At 41.3% G+C, this 22060-nt stretch overlaps 1 pseudogene; it reads right to left on the bottom strand.

Annotated features, from left to right (window-relative positions):
- The window catches only part of LOC122678990, a 50303-nt pseudogene extending 29999 nt beyond the window's left edge, over positions 1 to 20304 (bottom strand).
- Positions 20305 to 22060: the final 1756 nt, after the last annotated feature.

Here is a 22060-nt window from a genome sequence, read left to right as displayed (position 1 = left end):
TAACTAGGGCATTTCGTTATATAGGAATATTGGAGAGTTCATCATTTAGCTTGCTGGGTTCTTCCCCTCACGTTCCCTGACACCTACCCAGATTTCCCTTCATCCTTATCACATACCAGTCACCATCAACTTTCTTTGGTTTTAGGAGTCTCTCCCTTAACCATGATCTTGATATGTTAGTTATTTTAATTTTGCCTTCTGTAGAATTCTAGCATTCTCATCTTCTTGATCTTTATTTTTCAACACCATTCCAGCAGATTATGTTGACTCTGATTTCATTTATTTGTGGGATATTTAGGCAGCTTCAGATAATACTAGGCAAATAATAATTGAGTGCTCACATAGTAAGCACTATTACTTGTGTAAGTGTCACTTGTATACTTACTATTCTAAGCACTTTTGCTTGTGTACACTCAACCTTACAACAATGATATGATTATTCTTATTATAGATGAGGCAGTGGAAGAACAGAGAGGTCGGACAACTTGCTTGAAGTAACAGAATTGGTGGCAGAGCTGCCTTTGAATCCACGTGGTCAGGTGTATTTACACTCAATAAATAAGGGCCATTCCAGACTGCAAGGAATGATAACGCCTTCATTTTCTGTTCCTTTCTTCTGTTATGGCTCAATAAAGGACAGAAATGGTAAGGACCTAACAGAAGCAGAAGATATTAAGAAGAGGTGGCAAGAATACATAGAAGAACTGTACAAAAAAGATCTTCATGACCCAGATAATCATGATGGTGTGATCACTCACACTCACCTAGAGCCAGACATCCTGGAATGTGAAGTTAAGTAGGCCTTAGGAAGCATCACTACGAACAAAGCTAGTGGAGGTGATGGAATTCCACTTGAGCTATTTCAAATCCTAAAAGATGATGCTGTGAAAGTGCTGCACTCAATATGTCAGCAAATTTGGATAACTCAGCAGTGGCCACAGGACTGGAAAAGGTCAGTTTTCATTCCAATCCCAAAGAAAGGCAATGCCAAAGAATGTTCGAACTACCACACAATTGCACTCATCTCACACGCTAGTAAGGTAATGCTCAAAATTCTCCAAACTAGGCTTCAGCAATATGTGAGCCGTGAACTTCCAGATGTTCAAGCTAGATTTAGAAAAGGCAGAGGAACAAGAGATCAAATTGCCAACATCCAATGGATTATTGAAAAAGCAAGAGAGTTTCAGAAAAACATCTATTTCTTCTTTATTGACTATGCCAAAGCCTTTGACTGTGTGGATCACAATAAGCTGTGGAAAATTCTGAAAGAGACGGGAATACCAGACCACCTGACCTGCCTCTTGAGAAACCTGTATGCAGGTCAGGAAGCAACAGTTAGAACAGGACATGGAACAACAGACTGGTTCCAAATAGGAAAAGGAGTACATCAAGGTTGTATATTGTCACCCTGCTTAATTAACTTACATACAGAGTACATTATGAGAAATGCTGGGCTGGATGAAGCATAAGCTGGAATCAAGATTGCTGGGAGAAATATTAATAACCTCAGATATGTAGATGACATCACTGTTATGGCAGAAAGTGAAGAGGAACTAAAGAGCCTCTTGATGAAAGTGTAAGAGGAGAGTGAAAAAGCTGGCGTAAAGCTCAACATTCAGAAAACTAAGATCATGGCATCTGGTCCCATCACCTTATGGGAAATAGATGGTGAGACAGTGGAAACAGTGGATGACTTTATTTTTTTGGGCTCCAAAATCACTGCAGATGGTGACTGTAGCCATGAAATTAAAAGACGCTTACTCCTTGGAAGGAAAGTTATGACCAGCCTAGACAGCATATTAAAAAGCATAGACACTACTTTGCCAACAAAGGTCCGTCTAGTCAAGGCTATGGTTTTTCCAGTAGTCATGTATGGATGTGAGAGTTGGACTATAAAGACAGCTGAGCACCAAAGAATTGATGCTTTTAAACTGTGGTGTTGGAGAAGACTCTTGAGAGTCCCTTGGACTGCAAGGAGATCCAACCAGACCATCCTAAAGGAGATCAGTCCTGGGTGTTCATTGGAAGGACTGATGTTGACGCTGAAACTCCAATACTTTGGCCACCTGATGCGAAGAGCTGACTCATTGGAAAAGACCCTGATGCTGGGAGGGATTGGGGGCAGGAGGAGAAGGGGACGACAGAGGATGAGATGGTTGGATGGCATCACTGACTCAATGGACATGGGTTTGGGTAAACTCTGGGAATTGGTGATGGACAGGGAGGCCTGGCGTGCTGCGATTCATGGGATTGCAAAGAGTCAGACACGACTGAGTTACTGAACTGAGCTGAACTGAATGACAAAAGTAAAAAAATTTGGACGTTTCATAATCCACCTGATGGAATCTGCTCTCCTGGGGTTTCTGAAAAATCACATCAAAGATGACCATCTTCCCCCAGTCATGCACCTTGTTCTCTTCTCTGAAGATACTTTCCTATTTCTCTGATTCTGTTTTCCTGTTTCCGTGACTCATTTTTATTCCTTCTCTTCTCACCTATCTGTGGGCATTTCCCAGTGTTCTATGCTGTGAGCTTTTTAGCCCATCTTTTTACTTTCTCCCTCAGAGATAATGTGGTCACACAATATATTACCCAAATTGGGACCCTGTTGCCTGGCACAAATGCTAAACTGGATGTGATATCAGGGCGGTAGGCGTAAACCAGGACTGCAGCCCTTCCCATCTCTCTCAGTTGCAACTTTTCAATCCCTTACTACAGTGGTTTCTGTTTCTGTTCAGGGCTTCAGATTCCACATATCCTAAGTCACACTCTTCATATATTTTCTTTCCTTTTCTAACCAACCATTCCTGATTTCTTTACTTTTGCCATCTTGCAGTGACTGAGACTTGAACACATGGGTCATTTCTGAGTGCTCCCCATACACACTGCCAATGACATCAGTGTCTAGGTCTACTGATGTGGCTTTTACAATGTTCTATTTTATTCCTTCCTTTCCATTTTTCAATGCTGCTGGTTTGGTTCAGGCCTTTATCGCTTTAAGCTGGTGCTATTTTGGGAGCCTAATCCCAAATGAACTTTTTAAACTGTGCTTTCTCGTGCTTATCCTGGAACTCTGCATATCTAATCCAGATCCTTACTGTCTCCTGCCCTGTACAGAATACTTTGGCTTTCAGTAATTTGATGGTGATGTGTGTGGGTGAGAATATCTTTGAGCTTATTCCACTTGAAGTTTGTTGAGTTTATTGGATCTGATTAATGTTTATTTTTTCCTTTACTATTGGCTGTTATTTTTACAAATATTCTTACCTTCTCTTTTCTCTCCATATCTTTTTTATCCATTCATTGTCAATACACATTTAGGTTGTTTCCAGGTCCTGGCTATTGTGAAGAGTGCTGCTATGAAGACAGAGATGCTTGTATCTTTTTGAATTAGAGTTTTGTCTGGATATATGCCTAGGAGTGGGATTGCTGGATCATAGGGTAATTCTATTTTCAATTTTCTGAGGAAACTCCATTCTGCTTTCCACAGTGATGGCATCAACTTACATTCCCACCAACTGTGTAGCCTCCATACCCTCTCTAGCATTTATTATTTGTTGAATTTTAAATGATGGTCATTCTGATTCATGTGAGGTGGTACCTCGTTATAGTTCTGATTTGCGTTTCTCTGATAATTAGCGATGTTGAGCATTTTTTCACGTGCCTGTTGGCTGTCTGTATTTCTCCACTAGGAGAAATATCTATTTAGGTCTTCTGCCCATTTTTCAGATAGGTTGCCTATTACTCCTTGAAAGGAAAGTTATGACCAACCTAGACAGCATATTAAAAAGCAGAGACATTACTTTGTCAACAAAGGTCCGTCTAGTCAAGGCTATGGTTTTGCCTTTCTTTGCGATTGGCCTTTTGAGTTATATGAGCTGTTTGTATATTTGAAAACTAAGCCCTTATTAGTTTTATAGTATGCCAATACTTTCTCCCATTCTGTAGGTTGTCTTTTCATTTTGCTTATGGTTTCTTTTGCTGTGCAAAAGCTTGTAAGTTTGATTAGGACCCCTTTATATATTTTTGTTTGTATTTCTATCACCCTGAGAGATTGACCTAGGAAAACACTGGTATGATTTACATCAGAGAGTGTTTTTCGTATGTTCTTTTCTAGGAATTTTATGGTGTCATGTCTTTTGTTTAAATCTTTAAGTCATTTTGATTTAATTTTTGTGTATGGTAAGAGGGTGTGTTTTAAATTTACTGCTTTACAAGAGATTGTCCAACTTGCCCAACACCACTTGCTAAAGAGACTTTTTTCTCATTTTTGTGTCTTTTGCTGAAAGTTGATAGACTGTAGGTGTGTGGGTTTATTTCTGGTCTCTCTAGTATCTTCCGTTGATCCCTGTGTCTGTTTCTGTGCCAATGTGCTGTTTTGATTACTGTAGCTTTGTTGTATTGTCAGACTGGATAATTTCAATTGTTGTGTTGTCAGGATCATGGATTCTTTCCTCTGTATACTCAAATATGCTAAGTGTTCTACTGAATTTTTCATTTCAGTTATTGTACTTTTCAACTCAATAATTTTGTTTCTTTTTAATAATTGCTGTCTTTTTATTGATATTTTCTCTTTGGTGAGACTTTGTTCTTCTACTCTTATAGACATAAGTTTCTTTAGTTCTTTTAACATCTTAATCTAAGTTAAAGTCTTTGTCTAGTAATTCTGATACACAGCTACTTTAGGAACAGCTGATATTTATTGCCCCTCACATCCTATATGGGCCTTATTCACCTGTTTCTTTGCATGTCTCATAATTTTTTGTTAAATTTGGGACATTTAAAATAATGTAATATAGGAATTCTGGAGGTCAGATTCCACTCCCTGCACGTCCTCACCTGGATTTGTTTTTGCTGTTTGTTTTGGTTGTTGCTGCTGCCGTGGCTTTGTTGCTGTTGTTTGTTTTCTGGTTTAGTGACTTTCCTGAACTAATTCGGCAAAGCCTGTATTCTTTGTTGTGTGTGGTCACTGCAGTCTCTGCTCAGTTAGCTTAGTGGTCAGTTAATGATAAGACAGAGATTCCCTTAAATGCTTTGCACTAATAAATCTTAAAGCTTTGGCAAGGGTGTGTGTGTGTGCGTGTGTGTGTGTGTTTGTGTGTGTCAGGAAATGTTTTTAATGCTGTGGCAGACAGTTTACAACACTACCTTAGTCTTTATTTCCTGCTTGTCCAGAGCTTCATGGTCAGCCGGAGGTGAGAATTATACCCAGTCCTGCAAAAGACCTTCTAAATATACAAAAATAAGCTACAACCCTTCACAGTTCCCTCTGGACATCCCATTCTCCAGCTTTTCCCCTTAAGTTTTTGGTGAGCATCTCATTTGTCCCAGCTGTTATTGCTGCCTCAGCGAGCTAATATTAAGCAATTGCTGCTGATTGTTTTTGAAAAGTAACTCAAGGGGAAAAGGCTGTTTTTGCTGAATGAGCTCTGAATCAGGAGGAATAAATATGAACCTTGAAAGTGGGGGGTTTTTAGGGATGTTCCAGGTAGGTCAAATAGTGGAATGGGCTTTTGAATCAAGCCCCAAATTCAATCTTTCCCTTCTAACGGTTTCTAGGTTGCTGGTGTTCACGACTATTGTGATTGCAAGGCTGTTGGTTTTCAAGATCATTGCAGAGCAAGGGAGAGAGGAATGGGAATAGGGCTAGTTAAACAAAACTCCCTGTTTTTTATGGGGATTCAGCTACTGTTTTGAATAAACCCACCTTGGATTGTTAAAAACTTTTGGCTAATTTCTAGAGTCCTGAAAAAGATAATTTTGACAATTTTTGCTAGTATTCTCATTGCTTTTTTATGGGAGGAGTGGATTTTTGGAATTCCTTACTCTGTCCGTCAGGCCTCCCAGGTGGCTCAGTGGTAAAGAATCCACCCGCCAATACAGGAGATGTGGGTTTGACCCCTGGGTCAGGAAGATCCTTGCAGCCCACTCCAGTATTCTTGGCTGCGAAATCTCATGAACAGAGGAACCTGGTGGGCTACAGTCCGTGGGGTTGTAAAGAGTCAGATATGACTTGGTAACTGAGCACACACGCATGCACTCTGTTATTCAGAAGTCAAATCCTTGCATAAAATGCTTTGAGTTTCAGTTTCCATGTAATGAAATTCTTTTAATCAATTTCTGAATTTCTAAACCTTTCCCTGACCATAGCAGCTGAAAGAGGCTAAAAAAAATTTTTTTCTAGCGTATATTGCTTGTATCACTTATGCCATTACCTTGAAACTTTGGTGTTTCTACAAATAACTTCCAGAGATCTGGGTTCAGGAGAGTGGAGAAAGACTAAAGGGTCTACATTTTAAGCAAGTCCTAGGGAATTGGGGTGCTCACTAGCTATAGACCAAATTTTAAGGAACACTGATCTAAATGATATTCTTAGTACTTAACATACATCAACATATATTATATATATATTTTTAATTTAATTTTGTTTTTTGCTTATCTTCTCTAATAAAATACTCTTTGTATATAGGAACAATGTCCTGCATACTCTGAATCCTCAAAGGAATCAATATTATTGGCAATCTTCTAGAAGTTTGCTGAGTGAATCAATAAATAAGAGCATTGTTTTCATAGGCAATAAGTTCTTAATTCCACAGTAGGTCTGACCAAGTAAAACTCTGGGAATCTGTAAACTCATTGGTAAATTGAAAATTGTCAGCAATTGCTTTCTTAATCTTAATTAAGCAGTTGATTTTGTAGAGATTTGGATTTAGAAAAATGACTCCAATTGTTTTCACAAATGATTTTTTTATTTTGGACATTGTCATATGCATCTATAGAAATTCAATTTGGGTCTTTTTATATTTCCATGTCTCTAGTTAACATTTTAAACATACAAAACACAGTTGTAATAACTGTTTTAATGTCTTATCTGTTAATGCTAACATCTGTGTCAATTCTAATTTGCTTTTTGTCCTCATTTTTGGTTGTATTTTTCTGGTTCTTTGCATATCTGGTAATTTTCTGTTTGAATAGAAGACATTGAATTTTACTGTGTTATACACTGGATATTTTTGTATAACTATTAATATTCTTGAGCCTTGTTCATGGGAACAATTAACTTACTTGAAAATATTTGTTCTTTCAGGGTCTTGCTTTTAAGGTTTATTTTGAGGAGCAGGGCAGCATTTAGTCTTGGGTTAATTATTCCCTCTGGCTACAGTCCATGGGGTTACAAAAGAGTCAGACATGACTTGGCAACTAAACAATTATTCCCTATTGTCAGTGCAAGTCACTTCTCTGCAAGTCATTCTACCCAGGGCCCCATGAGCCATGAGGTTTTCCAATCTGGATGGTGGGAACAGCTGGGCATTGCTCCCTTTAATCTTTCCAGGTGGTGTCTTCAGATTTCTGCAGTTATGTCTCATGCCTCTTCTCTCCGACGCTCTGTCTTACGAATTCTGGCTGTCTGGGTCTCCCCATACCCCGGCTCTCTCTGGCTCAGGCTGTCTACGGGCTCTGCTAGGATTCCCTCTCTCTGTGTTGTGGCATGGAGCTTTTTCAAGGCACTAAGCCAGATCCATTGTACGGCTCACCTCATTTGTTTTCTGTGTTTCAGGAATCATTGTTATTTGTTGCCTATGTCCTATGCCTTGAAAATTATTATTTCATACACTTGTCCACTTTTTGATTTAGTTGGGAAGGTAAATCTGGTCCCTGCTATCCGGTCTTGGCCAGCAGTGGGAGTCTCTGGGAGTGTTTTAAACACCAACTTACTAGTACTGTGACCAAGCCTGAAGAGCAAGCTACATGTGGTTCCTAAATAGACCTTTGCTTCTCTCAAAAAATATTCCATTAATTTGTTACTTTCACCATTTGACACCCACGGTTATTACTGATAGCTGTCTTCGTCAACTCAACTTACTCTTTAGCAGGGTGCCAATAGAGTGGCTTCTACTTTTAATTGGAAAGATATTATTGCACTCATTTTGAGAAGAAGATAATTGCCTTCTTTGAACTGAACATCAGTGTTTCAGTTGTATGTAGGTTGTGGGAGTGAAAATCTATTCAGTGTACTGGCCTGACTTGAGAGAGTTCACCTGTTATTAGAGAGTGGGCAGTTATCCACTGGTTTAGCCAAACTCCACATTTGTCCGCCTCTGTCTGTCCTGTATATTTCCCCGTGTTTCTGAGAAGATGATGGATATTCTGTGAAGAAAAAGTTGCTCTGTTGCCAGGAGTTTGTGCATCTTGGTGTAAATCAGGTACGCTCACCTCAGAGCTGCTCAGAGCCTTGCTGTAATGACGTGCATATGGCTCTTCAGGCAGGTATGCAGTATGAGGCCTTTTCCAGACTTACTTAACTATCAGACCATAGTTTCTTGAAGTATCTCTTGGGGTTGGTGTTCCACAGACTACATGTTAGAAAATGCCGTGTTAGAGGTACATGAAAATGTTGAGTTTAGATTGCTTCTTAGAACATACCGCCAGAAGTCTTTCAAGTCAAGGCCCAGGAAATTTCCTTCTCTAATCATTTTGCAAGTCCTTGCCACACAGAAATGCTGAATCAAGCACTTGATAAATACTATGGCAGTTAACGAGAAGTAAGATAAGCTATTTGTTTGGTCTGAGCCTCAGTTTATTCATGTGTGAAGCAAGAAGTTTGGATTATGATGATTAATATCTCTTCCAGCTCTTTAATTCTATAATTCTGTGCTTTTTTGATTCAGAAATCATGATCCCTGATCCCAAGCTGCTGGCTGTCTAGTGTGGGATACAAGGCTAACACACATGATGTAACTAGAAAGCAGTTCAAAACAGTGCCAGATTGTGTGGTGCAGATTAGAGGGGCTATACAAGAGCAGAGAGGGGAAACCAGTGAGGCCAGAACACTGCTACTTCTGACTTTTCTCGCTACATTAGGCACTCAACAGAGCCCCTAAAACAATGATTTAGCGGGAATGTCTTTGGCTATGGAGATATAAAATGCATTTACTATGTGGAAGGACTTCGTTCCATGTCTACTTAAGCTCACTTAATAACAGTGCAGAGGTTAGCTACAGTGTGAGATTAAAGAAAACATCTCTATTGGTATAAGCATTTAATACTCACTAAAACAGCCATTAGGTCACTAATGTTTTTTACGGAACCTGAAGGCTTGAACTAAAAGTTATTCCAGGTCGAAGGCATGAATAGGATCCTAGAATGGTAAAGCCGAAAGAGTCCTGAGGGATCACCAAAGTGCAAGGTCAGCAAACTTTCTCTGCATAGGGCCAGGTCGTCAGTGTTTTAGCCTTTGCAGGCTGTTAGATAGATCACTGTTGCAACTATTCAACTATACCTCTGAAGTGCAAACACAACCATAGGCAACATGTAAATGATTGGGCATGGCTGCAACCCAATCAAACTTTATACACAAAAACAGGAAGCTTGTGGGCTCTGGTTGAAGACGAAGACCAGAGTAGTTTGGCATTTGATCAAGATCACAGAAATATGGACTGAATTGTGTTCCCCACCCTCCAATTCATATGTGGAAGCCCTAACTGCCAAAGTGATTATATTTGGATAGGGACTACAGAGACGTAATTAAGGTTAAATGAGCTCATAGGCTGGGTCCCTGGTACAGTAAGATTACTGTCCTTGTAAGGAGAGACACCAGAGAGCCTGATCGCTTTCTCTCTCTCTCCACCATGTGAGGACACAGGGGAAAAAACAGATGTGAAATAATAGAAAATTTACTTGTATCTGCCCCTGGTTCCTGGCATAGAGCTCCTAAAATGCCTTGGAATCTCACCAGGCCATAGAAGTATCTGTTGCTCTAATAAGGTCAATTTTGATGAGTTCCTGGGTAAGGGCTGGTCACCAGAAAGACTAAGCCATGACTAGAAGCTTGGAACTTTCAGCTCCATCCCCCATTCTCCATAGAGGGCAGAAGGACTAGAAGTTGAGTTAATAAGTCAAGCCTATGGCAACCCACTCCAGTATTCTTGCCTGGAAAATCCCATGGACAGAGGAGCCTGGTGGGCTACAGTCCATGCGGTCACAAGAGTCGGACACGACTGAGTGACTTTACTTTTTTACTATGTGATGAAGCCTCCATAAAAGTCCCCAAAGTACAGGGTTGATAGAGCTTCCAGGCTGGTGAACAACCCACATGCTGGGAGCGTCGCACACCCCAGCTTCACAGGGAAGGACGCTTCCAGAGTGATTATGTATTTCTTCATCTGACAGGTCATTTTTATCCTTTAAAATACCACTTATACTGAATGGGCTGTAGTAAGTAAACTGTTTTTGGAGTTCTGTGAGTCACCCTAGCAAATTCTCAAACCTGAAATGGAGGTGGGGAGACATGATTTATAGCCAAGTCAGACAGAGGTGTGGGTAGTGACCTGGGGACCTACTACTCGCGATTGACATCTAAGGAGGGAGGCAGTCTTATAGGACTGAATCTTTATCCTCTGGGGTTAGTGGTAACTCCCCCAGTTATTGTCAGAATTGAGCTGTAGGACACTCAGGTGGGGTCAGAAAACTGGTCAGGGAAAAAGCCCCAAGTATCTGGTATCTGAAGTGCTGAGAATGTGAGGATAGAGGTAAAAGCAGTGAATTTCCCCTACAGTGGCCATCGACAGCCCAGGAGGAGAGTTCTTACCAGAGCCTGACCATGCTGGCAACCTGATCTTGAACTTCTAGACTCCAGAACTGTGGGAAAATAAATGTCTGTTGTCTAAACCACCTGGTCTATAGTATTTTGTTACAGCAGCCTGAGCTGACTAACACACACAGCAAGGTTGGAGCAGAGATCTTGGTGTTGAGATCTTCTGATAGCATTCCAAGCAGCTTTGGATGGAGAAGAAAGACTAATCAGGTTTGAAAATGAAAGTGATAATTTCATTTCCATTTCACCTTTATATACTTTGGTCCAATATACAAATTAATAGATTAAAGAATTAGATCTTCATTTTGGAAAGCTAAAGGATTGAGTAGGATGTAAAATCTGTTAGGAGGTTGAAGAAAGCTTAGATGAAAGTTGGGGATTCAGACCGTATTTCCTAACTTTGCCTCCATCTCCTTTAGAGAATTAATCTCTCCCTTCTCTGGCTGCTTCTGTTATTCATGTGCTTCTCACACCTTCTCTGTTACTGTCAGTTTTCATCTCCAGATCTTCTTTAGGGTAGGGTCACATTTAGTTCCTTCACATCACCATAGCACCTAGCTTGTGCTATGCATAGAATGTGAATGCAATTGCAGTCTTGGATGTTACAATCCATTCATTCAGTCAACAAATATTTGTTGAATACCTCTCAGGTGCTCAGCTCAGCATTAGATGATCATGGTGATGGTTAACTAAGACAACACCCTTATCCTCATGGAGCTCATAGACTTGTAGGAAAGCTTGATTGAATAATGTAATAATTCAATTTAAAATATACTCACAAACTTTGATGAATGATATAAAGGAAAGGTAAAATACAGTGAAGCTATACAGTAGGGAAACCCCCAAACTGGACAGCTATATGCAAAAGAATCAACCTGTACTACTTTCTCACACCAGGTACAAAAATAAACTCTAAATGGATTAGACTTAAAGGTAAGACCTGAAACCATAAAACTCTAAGAAGAAAATGTAAGCAGTATGCTCTTTGACCTTATCTTAGGAATATTTTTTGGATCTATTTCCTCAGGGAAACAAAATGGGACTATATCACAGTGAATAGCTTTTGCATAATGAAGAAAACTATCAACAAAATGAAAAAGTAGCCTACTAATGGGAGAAGGTATTTGCAAACAATATATCTGATAAGAGTTAATATCCAAAATATGCCAAGAATTCATACAACTCAACATCAAAAAACAAACAATCTGATTGAAAAATGCGCTGAGGTCCTGAATAGACATTTCCCCAATGTCTTACTAATGGCCACAAGACACATGAAAAGATGCTCAGCATCGCTCATCATCAGGGAAATGCAAGTCAAAATCACAATGAGATATCACCTCACACTTCTCAGAATCTATCACCCAAAGACAACAATAAACAAGTCTTGATGAGGATGTGGAGAAAAGGGACTGCTTGCGTACTGCTGGTGGGAAAGTAAACTGGTGTAGCCACTATGGAAAGCAATATGTAGTTTCCTCAAAAAATTAAAAATAGAACTACCATGTGATAAAGCAATTCCACTCCAGGCTCTTTTTCAAAGAAAAGAAAAGCACTGTTTCAAAGAGATGTGTGCACCCCTGGGTTCATTGCAGCATTGTGTGCAATGACCAAGACATAGAAGCAACCTAAGTGTCCACTGATAGACAGATGGAGAAAGAAGACACGGTAGGTATATGTAACAGAATATTAATCATAAAGAAGAATGAAATCTTGCCGGCAACATGGATGCACCTAGAAGGTAGTATCCTAAGTGAGACAGATAGTAAGTCAGACAGAGAAGGACAAATATGGTATGATTTCACTAATATGTGGAGTCTAAAAAATAGAGGAACAAACATAACAAAACAGAAACAGAATCATAGATACAGAGAACAAACAGGTGGTCGCCAGAGCGGGAGGAGGCTAGGTAATTCTGTGAGGTAATGAACGCCAGTTAGCTTGATTTGGTGATCATTTCAGTGTATACGTACATGCAACCATCACATTGTACACCTTTGAAATATACAATCTCTGTCAATTATACATCAATAAAGCTGAAAAAAGATTAAATTTTTTTTTTTTACAAAAAAAGGAAAGAAATCTTGACATACACTTGGTGAACACAGGGGAACCTTGAAGACGTTATGCTAACTGAAATAGCCTGTCTATAAAATACTGTAAAAAAACCCAACAAACCCAAACCTCTATGATTAAATCATCTGAAGCACTTAGAGTAGCTAAAGCCATAGAGACACAGAGCAGAATGGTGGTTGCTAGGGACTTTGGGGAGGGGAAAGTGAAGTTCGTGTTTAAGGGGTTTAGAGTTTCAGTTTTGCAAGATAAAAATAATTCAGTGGATGTTAGGTGGTGATGGTTGCACAATGTGAATGTAGTTAATGCAACTGAGTCATGGAAATGGTTGGTATGGTAAATTTTATGTTACATGTATTTTGTCACAATTAAAAAAAAAGGTTATACTTAGGACTGAGGAAGCAGGGAGCAACAACAGCCCTAAGATACAGTCTGTCCCGTGCAATATCTGGGATGTACTTATACTGAAAAATGATTTGTTATTTATCTGTGATCCAGATTTAAATGTCTTGCATTTTTTATTTGCAAACTCTGGCAACCCCACCCAGGAAGCCACACTTTGCATTTGAACCAGAACTTGCTTTGAGTGATGGGAGTTAGCAATAGCATTCTAAGAAATGTCAGACACCAGAGAAGTCTATCTTGCCCATTTTCACTTGTGTTACTTCCCTTCATTAGCCAGCTGCTTACACTGAGAATGATGACTTAAAGGAAAGACTAGACAACCTGGAGTTCCTACTCCTTTCAGTCCTTCCTTACTCATCAGGTAACCTAAGTTTGCTAAAATGCGCATGTATCAGGACTCGAAATAAAAACAATTGAATTAGTTTTGTGCAGTGTTTCCTCTGTTTTCATAAGTGCTAAATGAATACACAAGCTGTGAGAAAATCAAATAGGGAAACCCAAGAAAGCTTTCCTAAGGAAGTGATGTTTGTGGTGAGATCTTAAAAATCAGTAGGCATTAACCAAGTGAAGCAAAGATAGGGGTTGTGAAAATAAGGGCAGAGACCTCGAGATGATTTAAGGAATGGATTGGGGCCAGGGTGGCTGGAGCACGGATATACAAATGAGTCTAGAGTGAGTAACGTGGCCTGACCACACGGAGCCTCGTAGGCTGGCTCAGTAGTTGTCCTAAGCACATCGAGAAGCTCTTGCAGAGCTCTTTGAGCGTCTTTAAGACCTTTCAGGCTGTGGTGTATTACAGGAGAACAAAAGTGACTGTGAGAAGGCCAGTTCAGAGATACTTGCTGTATGATGGTGGCTGAGCTGGAGAGAAGCAGATGGAATTGAGGTTTATAAAGACTTGGTGAGGATTAAATAGGAGGTGAGGGTGTGCAAGGTGTTAGATAATTCCGAAATACCTGGCTTTTGAAACTAGAGAAGTGAATTTGTTGGTCCTTGGATGCAGGATGCTGTGGAGAGGTGGGTTTCAGAGAAGGACAGGTGGGAATGGGTTGAGATTGAGCTTGGGGGTACTTGTGGAGGCAGTCGGGAATGTGGAACTTGGCTATACTCTCTCTGCTGTTGCTAAGTCACTTCAGTCGTGTCCAACCCTGTGCGACCCCATAGATGGCAGCCCACCAGGCTCCCCCGTCCCTGGGATTCTCCAGGCAAGAACACTGGAGTGGGTTGCCATTTCCTTCTCCAATGCATGAAAGTGAAAAGTGAAAGTGAAGTTGCTCAGTCATGTCTGACTCGTAGCGACCCCATGGACTGCAGCCTACCAGGCTCCTCTGTTCATGGGATTTTCCAGGCAAGAGTACTGGAGTGGGGTGCCATTGCCTTCTCCAATACTCTCTCTAACCACAATTAAAGTTTGTGATATCTTCTAAAAATAAAGGGAAAGCACAACTACTTTAGATGAAAAATGAATACAGAAGGACTGATTGGCTTGCCTCTAATTCATGAAGCTACTGAGGGGCTTTGGGCATCTTTAAGACCTTCAGATGCCCTGGAGCTGTGTCCGTTAGGAAATCCCAGGGCTGGGGGTGCCGTGAAGTAAAATGGTACAGACCAGAATCGTCCTTCCTAAGTTTTATAGATGAGATGATAGCTTCTTCAGACAGTGATAGTACAGCTTTGGCATCTTCCCATCCATGTTTAAAATAAAATGCGAGCTTCCTTCTTACAAGATCGTGCACGACTTGGCCTCAGTCCACCCCTCTGACGTTGTCTGGCCCTCCTTTCCCCAGACGCTAGCCAGACCAGCTCCCTGCTTGTTCCTCTCATGAATGAAGCTTGCTCTGCCTCAGTCCTTTTGAATTTGGAGTTCTCTTCTTGGTGCTCACCTCCCTTGATCTCTTAATGGCAGCTCCTTCTCTGTATGAGATTTAAGCTTCAATTCCTCCTCCTCAGTGGAGCCCTCCCTGTTCATCCAACCTAAGCTCTTGCCCCCGTAGCTTGCTATTTCATTACTGTGCTTGATTTTCCTCACTGATCTCACACTGACTGAAATTGGGCTTAAGTATTCTTCCAATCTATTTCTCCCTATTGAATGAACTCTTCTGAGAATGGCAGCTGGGTCTGTCTTGTTCAATGCCTTCAAACCAACACTTATCACAGTGTCTGTTGAGCAGAGTGGAGATGCTCAATATGCTTCTGTTTAGGGAATGAGTTTTATTAGATATTGGGAAAACACAGATAAATGTTGAATAGGAATCTAAACCTTGAGGGCGACAAATGCCAGATTTTGGAGAAATGTTGGTGCTCTGAAGGGTAGGCTGGGGGGACAAGTTCTATGCAGAGATACTAACGCCACATAGTTCTGAGAAGTCCTCTAGAAACATCCTTAGCCCTCCGCAGCCTCAGTGACATGCTATATTAACCCAGATCCCATTCCCTATGAAAATGGAGCCTCCAGCACCTTGAACACTGTGGCTTGAAGGCTACTGTCTGGTAAAGCTGGGTACTGCTGCTGCCAGGATGTAAGCTGTATGTAGAAACAATATCAGCTCCCTCTTTGAGAAAGAAAATGTAAAATCAGAAGCAGGAGTCTCCTTTAAGAAGAAAATCATCTTTAATTAAAGGAAAACTGGTAAACAGTCCACTTGGACCTAAAATTGCTTAGGTTTTGCTGGCTATTAAATTAGATTTATGATCTAATAGAGCAAACAAAGGGCCTTGGATAGTTGAACAGTCAACGAAGATGAAAAATTTTGAGAAAATTTAAGATTGATTAATTTCTCTGTTCTTCATCCTGAGGGACAGATATCTTCATTGGATTTTTCTTCCATGCAATATAAAGAGATAGGCACTGTCTTCCTGTCTGACTGTCTTGTTATAAGACAAAGCTTCTACAATTGTAAAGCCTATCTTATTTTTTTGGTTTGTTTTTTCTTTTTTTAAAAATTTATATATTATTTAATTGGAGGCTAATTTCTTTACAATATTGTAGTGGTTTTTGCCATACATTGACTCGAATCAGACATTGTTGTACATGTGTCCCCCATCCTGAACCCCCCTCCCACCTCCCTCCCCATCCCATCCCTCTGGGTCATCCCAGTGCATCAGCCCCGAGCACTTGTCTCATGCATCGAACCTGGACTGGCGATCTGTTTCACATGTGATAATATACATGTTTCAATGCTATTCTCTCAAATCATCCCACCCTCGCCTCTCCCACAGAGTTCAAAAGTCTGTTCTTTACATCTGTGTCCCTTTTGCTGTCTCACATATAGGGTTATCATTACCATCTTTCTAAATTCCATATGTATGTGTTAGTATACTGTTATGGTCTTTATCTTTCTGGCTTACGTCACTCTGTATAATGGGCTCCAGGTTCATCCATCTCATTAGGACTGGTTCAAATGAATTCTTTTTAATGGCTGAGTAATATTCCATGGTGTATATGTACCACAGCTTCCTTATCCATTCATCTGCTGATGGGCATCTAGGTTGCTTCCATGTCCTGGCTATTATAAACAGTGCTTCGATGAACACTGGGGTGCATGTGTCTCTTTCAGATCTGGTTTCCTCGGTGTGTATGCCCAGAAGTGGTATTGCTGGGTCATATGGCAGTTCTAGTTCCAGTTTTTTAAGGAATCTCCACACTGTTTTCCATAGTGGCTGTACTAGTTTGCATTCCCACCAACAGTGTAAGAGGGTTCCCTTTTCTCCACACCCTCTCCAGCATTTATTGCTTGTAGACTTTTGGATGGCAGCCATCCTGACTGGCGTGTAATGGTACCTCATTGTGGTTTTGATTTGCATTTCTCTGATAATGAGTGATGTTGAGCACCTTTTCATGTGTTTGTTAGCCATCTGTATGTCTCCTTTGGAGAAATGTCTGTTTAGTTCTTTGGCCCACTTTTTGACTGGGTCATTTATTTTTCTGGAATTGAGCTGCAGGAGTTGCTTGTATATTTTTGAGATTAATTCTTTGTCCGTTGCTTCATTTTCTATTATTTTCTCCCATTCTGAAGGCAGTCTTTTCACCTTGCTTATAGTTTCCTTTGTTGTGCAAAACTTTTAAGTTTAATTAGGTCCCATTTGTTTATTTTTGCCTTTATTTCCAATATTCTGGGAGGTGGGTCATAGAGGATCCTGCTGTGGTTTATGTCAGAGAGTGTTTTGCCTACGTTCTCCTCTAGGAGTTTTATAGTTTCTGGTCTTACGTTTAGATCTTTAATCCATTTTGAGTTTATTTTTGTGTATGGTGTTAGAAAGTGTTCTGGTTTCATTCTTTTACAAGTGGTTGACCAGTTTTCCCAGCACCACTTGTTAAAGAGATTGTCTTTTCTCCATTGTATATTCTTGCCTCGTTTGTCAAAGATAAGGTGTCCATAGGTGGATGGATTTATCTCTAGGCTTGTAAAGCCTATCTTAATCCTTGCATAAAATCATAAGACATGGCAAGATTAGGGAATAATCACAGGTTAGAAATTTTACCCACTTAATTCAGATACAACTGAATTTCAGGAGAACTTTTCAGCAACAATGAACCCCCCCAGATGAAGAGGTGGTTCTAATCTGAATCCTAAATAGCATCAGTCAGGGACAGCCTGCTGCTCTTACCCCTAATATCAGCTGGGGTCATCTCCAGGGTCATACCCTGGATGGAACTTGGAAGGTCACGGCCAATATCTACCTCTCTGATCCTTTACCTTATCTTTTTACATGCTTAAATCCTTATGATTTAAGTCTTATGATTGAGATAGTCTTTTAAAAATACGATTATTTTTTTGAACGTAAAAGTTACATGCATGTACTGTAGAAAATACAGAAAAATACGGGCTTCCCTGGGGGCTCAGCAGTAAGGAATCTGCCTGCGGTGCAGGAGCTGCAGGTTCGATCCCTGGGTCAAGAAGCTCCCCTGGAGAAGGCATGGCAACCCACTCCAGTGTTTTGCCTGGGAAATCCCATGGACAGAGGGCTACAGTCCATGGGGTTGCAAAAAGCTGGACATGACTGAAGCGATTTAGCATGCATGCACACACAGAAAAATATAAAGGAAATAAAAATTCTTCTATCATATCATCAAGGGGAAAAAGTGAGTATTTTGGGGTATTTTTACCAGGGTTAAGTTGTTTTATTTTTATTTTGTTTTAGAAAAATTGTCTTACAATGTATTATTTCCTGATTTTTTACTTGCTGTATCATGAACATTTCCCCATGACATAGATTATTTTTTTGTGAAAATGATTTTAATGGTTCTAGAAATATTCCATTGTATAGATTACCATTCTGCAATTTTCAGACAAGTGGATTGTTTCCCGTCTCTCCCCTCTCTCTTTCCCTCCCTCCCTGCTTTCCTTGAATTGTGTAAACCTCAATTCAGCTGTTAATTTTTTTCAAGGTAGCAAATTAAGTTATAAATTTAAGCCATAACTTGATAATCTTTAGTAATATACCATATTTAATTAAAAACCATTTATTTGTTAGTAGTCACAGAAAAATGAAAAAAAGTAAAGTTGGGGGAGATGTTGAGTAAGTATTACCAAATTCCTTCATTTTCATGTGAAGTAATGATTAGTTTTAGGACCAACATTATACAGAGAACGTGTTCATTGTCGTGCAGACTAGTTTCCATTCAGACTACAAACTGCTTCCTGCTCTCTCTTGTAAACTGGGGTTCACTTACAGAGCCTTCTTTGTTGGCAGCTTCAGAGCTGAGTTGCTTTTGGCATTCATCTCCTTTCCTGCCAGGCAGAGATGCTCTGCAGTTTCTGCTCCACACCACCGCGTGTGCGATTCTGCTCCTTCTGACACGTTATATTCTACACCAAGTCCTGGGAGCCCATGTGATATTTGCTTCCTTGTATTCTTTATCCTGCTGCCATTTTGAGTAAGAATCCTTCAAGACCATGAGGAATGCTCTTCTCATGGACATCAAACAGACAGTGGGGCATCTGGACCAAGGCCTGTTTCCTTTCCCGTCGATGAAATCTTGGATGTGCTTGGTCGAAGCTAGCTTCAGTCATCTAGCTAGGTGAATTTTTGCCCACTGGATTTATCAGCTGATTCTCATAGAGATGATCTATATTCTTTTACTAATGGTTACGGGGATGAGTTGTGGTGGTAGAGAAGGTAGTTGCAGTAACAACAGAGATATATTTGGGTAGAAAATACACCATGAACCCAGTGCAAAGAGGTATGGATTCCAGGTTTAGGGTGAAGCTGGGAGAAATCCTCAGGGTTCCCTCCTGAAGAACTTTTCTTCCATGTTCAGGAAGACGTGATGAAGGATGGGATGTGACAGTCTCTTGGTCTTCTCTACTCCTCTCCCAGGAGAGCTGCATTCTTCTTGAAAAGGAGTTCAAGTAGCCATGGCAGAAAGTGCCACCTGGGACAAAATAGTGGGAATCGCTGCCGTGAGTGGGCTTCCCTGGTGGCTGAGATGGTAAAGAAACTGCCTGCAACGCAGGAGACCTGGGTTTGATCCCTGGGTCGGGAAGCTTCCTGGGGGAGGGAATGGCAACCCACTCCAGTACTCTTGTCTGAGAATCCCACGGACAGTCAGCCTACAGCATCACAGTCCATGCAGGACAGAGAGTTGACAGGACTGGGCGACTAACACCTTCACTTTCACTGCAGTGAGAAGCCTCAGGGCCCTTGGGGTCCACAAGGGAGAACTATTTAGCTGTGGCGCTAAGAAAGTGGCTTCTAATTTTTGTTTATCAGTAATTTTTTTATTACTGATTAGAGTTCATTACTGGCTTAGAGTTCTAGAAATATTTGGGAAGATGTAAATGCTCAGTTGTTTTACACATGAAAACTCAAGTTTCTTTTCTCTTACCTTTTTCAAAACAGCGTTGGTGGAAGTCACACAGTCAGCCTTGGGAAGAGTCTGGGAGAGTTCGGGCCAGTGGCCAGAGTTCACAGAGCCTGTGAGGCTTCCCCTGCAGCTCAGACAGTAAAGAATTCGTCTGCAATTCGGGAGACCCGGGTTCAATCCCTGAGTTGGGAAGATCCCCTGGAGGAGGGCATGGTAATCTGCTCCAGTATCCTTGCCTGGAGAATCCCATGGACAGAGGAGCCTGGTGGGCTACAGTCCACGGGGTCCCAAAGAGTGGGACACATCGAGCGATGAGGCACAGCGCCGTCAGGACTGCACTGGGGTTCCCCGTTTCAGCGTCAGTGGTGACATCGTGGGCTGAGGGCCCTGCTCCCAGCCAGACGTCCCCTTCAGAAAACTCCATGCCTCTCTCAGGATTTCAGATTTCATTTCTCAGCACTGACACCAGTTCAGGAAGAGGAGGTGTAGTCAGGGTGGAGACAGCCCCGGGGTTGCCTCAGGAGTGAGCAGGGAGGGCTGTGTATACGGTTGTAGGTGGCGGCATCTTCATAGGATTGATTTTGTGTATTTATGGAAGCCCTCGCTGACCACCTTATTATTCACGGCAACAATTTTAGGTAGTTAATAATTTATCACATCCCCCCCCGCCCCGCCCCCCGAGTGTAATGGAATGAGAATCTTTACACCAGGGCTGTACAAATGTTGTCCTTCTTTCTTATGTAATTGAAGGAACTTTTGCCAAAGATAATTGCTATCATTAAATATTGATAGAGCATTTTAAAAAAAGTTTCTACTAGTGAAAATGGAAAGAGCAACTCTGGGAAATACAATCCACATGCACTGGACTTTTCCGGAGAAGGCGATGGCTCCCCACTCCAGTCCTCTTGCCTGGACAATCCCATGGACCGAGGAGCCTGGTAGGCTGCAGTCCATGGGGTCGCTAAGAGTCGGACAGGACTGAGCGACTTCACTTTCACTTTTCCTTTCATGCACTGGAGAAGGAAATGGTAACCCACTCCAGTGTTCTTGCCTGGAGAATCCCAGGGACGGGGGAGCCTGGTGGGCTGCCGTCTATGGGGTCGCACAGTCGGACACGACTGAAGCGACTTAGCAGCAGCAACAACTGGACTTTTCATCATCCAGGGATACCTGGACCTCAAGGAGGAAGAAAATTATTCGGAAGGAGGATGCCTTCTTTTGTTTTTAATGGCAGAGCCCCCTTCCCCACGTCCCATCCCCAGCTCCCCCAGATGCTAATTATTGCCTGAGAAGTGAGAGAAGGCAGGCATTTTACAAGGCAGAATATAAGAAAGACAAGTGCTCGGCCTGGTGCACTGGGAAGACCCAGAGGGATCGGGTAGAGAGGGAAGTGGGAGTGGGGATTGGGATGGGAAATACATGTAAATCCATGGCTGATTCATGTCAATGTATGACAAAAACCACTATAATATTGTAAAGTAGCCTCCAACTAATAAAAATAAATGAAAAAAAAAAAAAAGAAAGAACTAGCACTTTTTGGGGCTGTTTTTTCTTTCTTTCTTTCTTTCTTTCTTTTTTTTTAATAATAATATTAATTATTTATTTTTTGCTGTCCTGGGCCTTCATTGCTGCTCAGGCTTTTCTCTAGTCCTGGCAAGCGGAGGCTCCTCCCTAGCTGCGGTACCTGGATTTCTCACTGCGGTGGCTCTTCTTGTTGCGCCTCACACGCTCTAGGGCTCTCAGGCTTCAGTCATCGCGGCACACGGGTGCAGTAGCTGGGGCTCCCCGGCTCTGGAGCACAGGCTCTTTAGTTGTGGTGCTCAGGTTTAGTTGCTCCGAGGCATGTGGGATCTTCCTGGATCAGGGATCAAATCTGTGTCCCTTGGCATTGGCAGGTAGATTCATCACTGAGCCAACAGGGAAGCCTTTTATTTATTTTTTAATTGGAGGATAATTGCTTTACAATGTGTGGTACAACAACACGAATTAGTCACAACTATATATATATATATCACCTCCCTCCTCAGCCTTCCTCCCATCCCCCCATCCCAACCCTCTCGGCTAGCACTTTAAAATAGTAAACCAGAGAATAACGGTGTGTCTTCTGTAACTGAAAGCAGCTGCCTAGAGAAGAGTTGCGTAGGAAAAGTGTAGAAACAAGGCTAACTTGAAGAAGGCAA

The sequence above is a fragment of the Cervus elaphus genome, chromosome 3 (genome assembly GCF_910594005.1).
Source record: "Cervus elaphus chromosome 3, mCerEla1.1, whole genome shotgun sequence".
In the NCBI taxonomy this organism is placed as follows: domain Eukaryota; kingdom Metazoa; phylum Chordata; class Mammalia; order Artiodactyla; family Cervidae; genus Cervus; species Cervus elaphus.
This window is presented reverse-complemented; position numbering and strand designations above follow the sequence as displayed.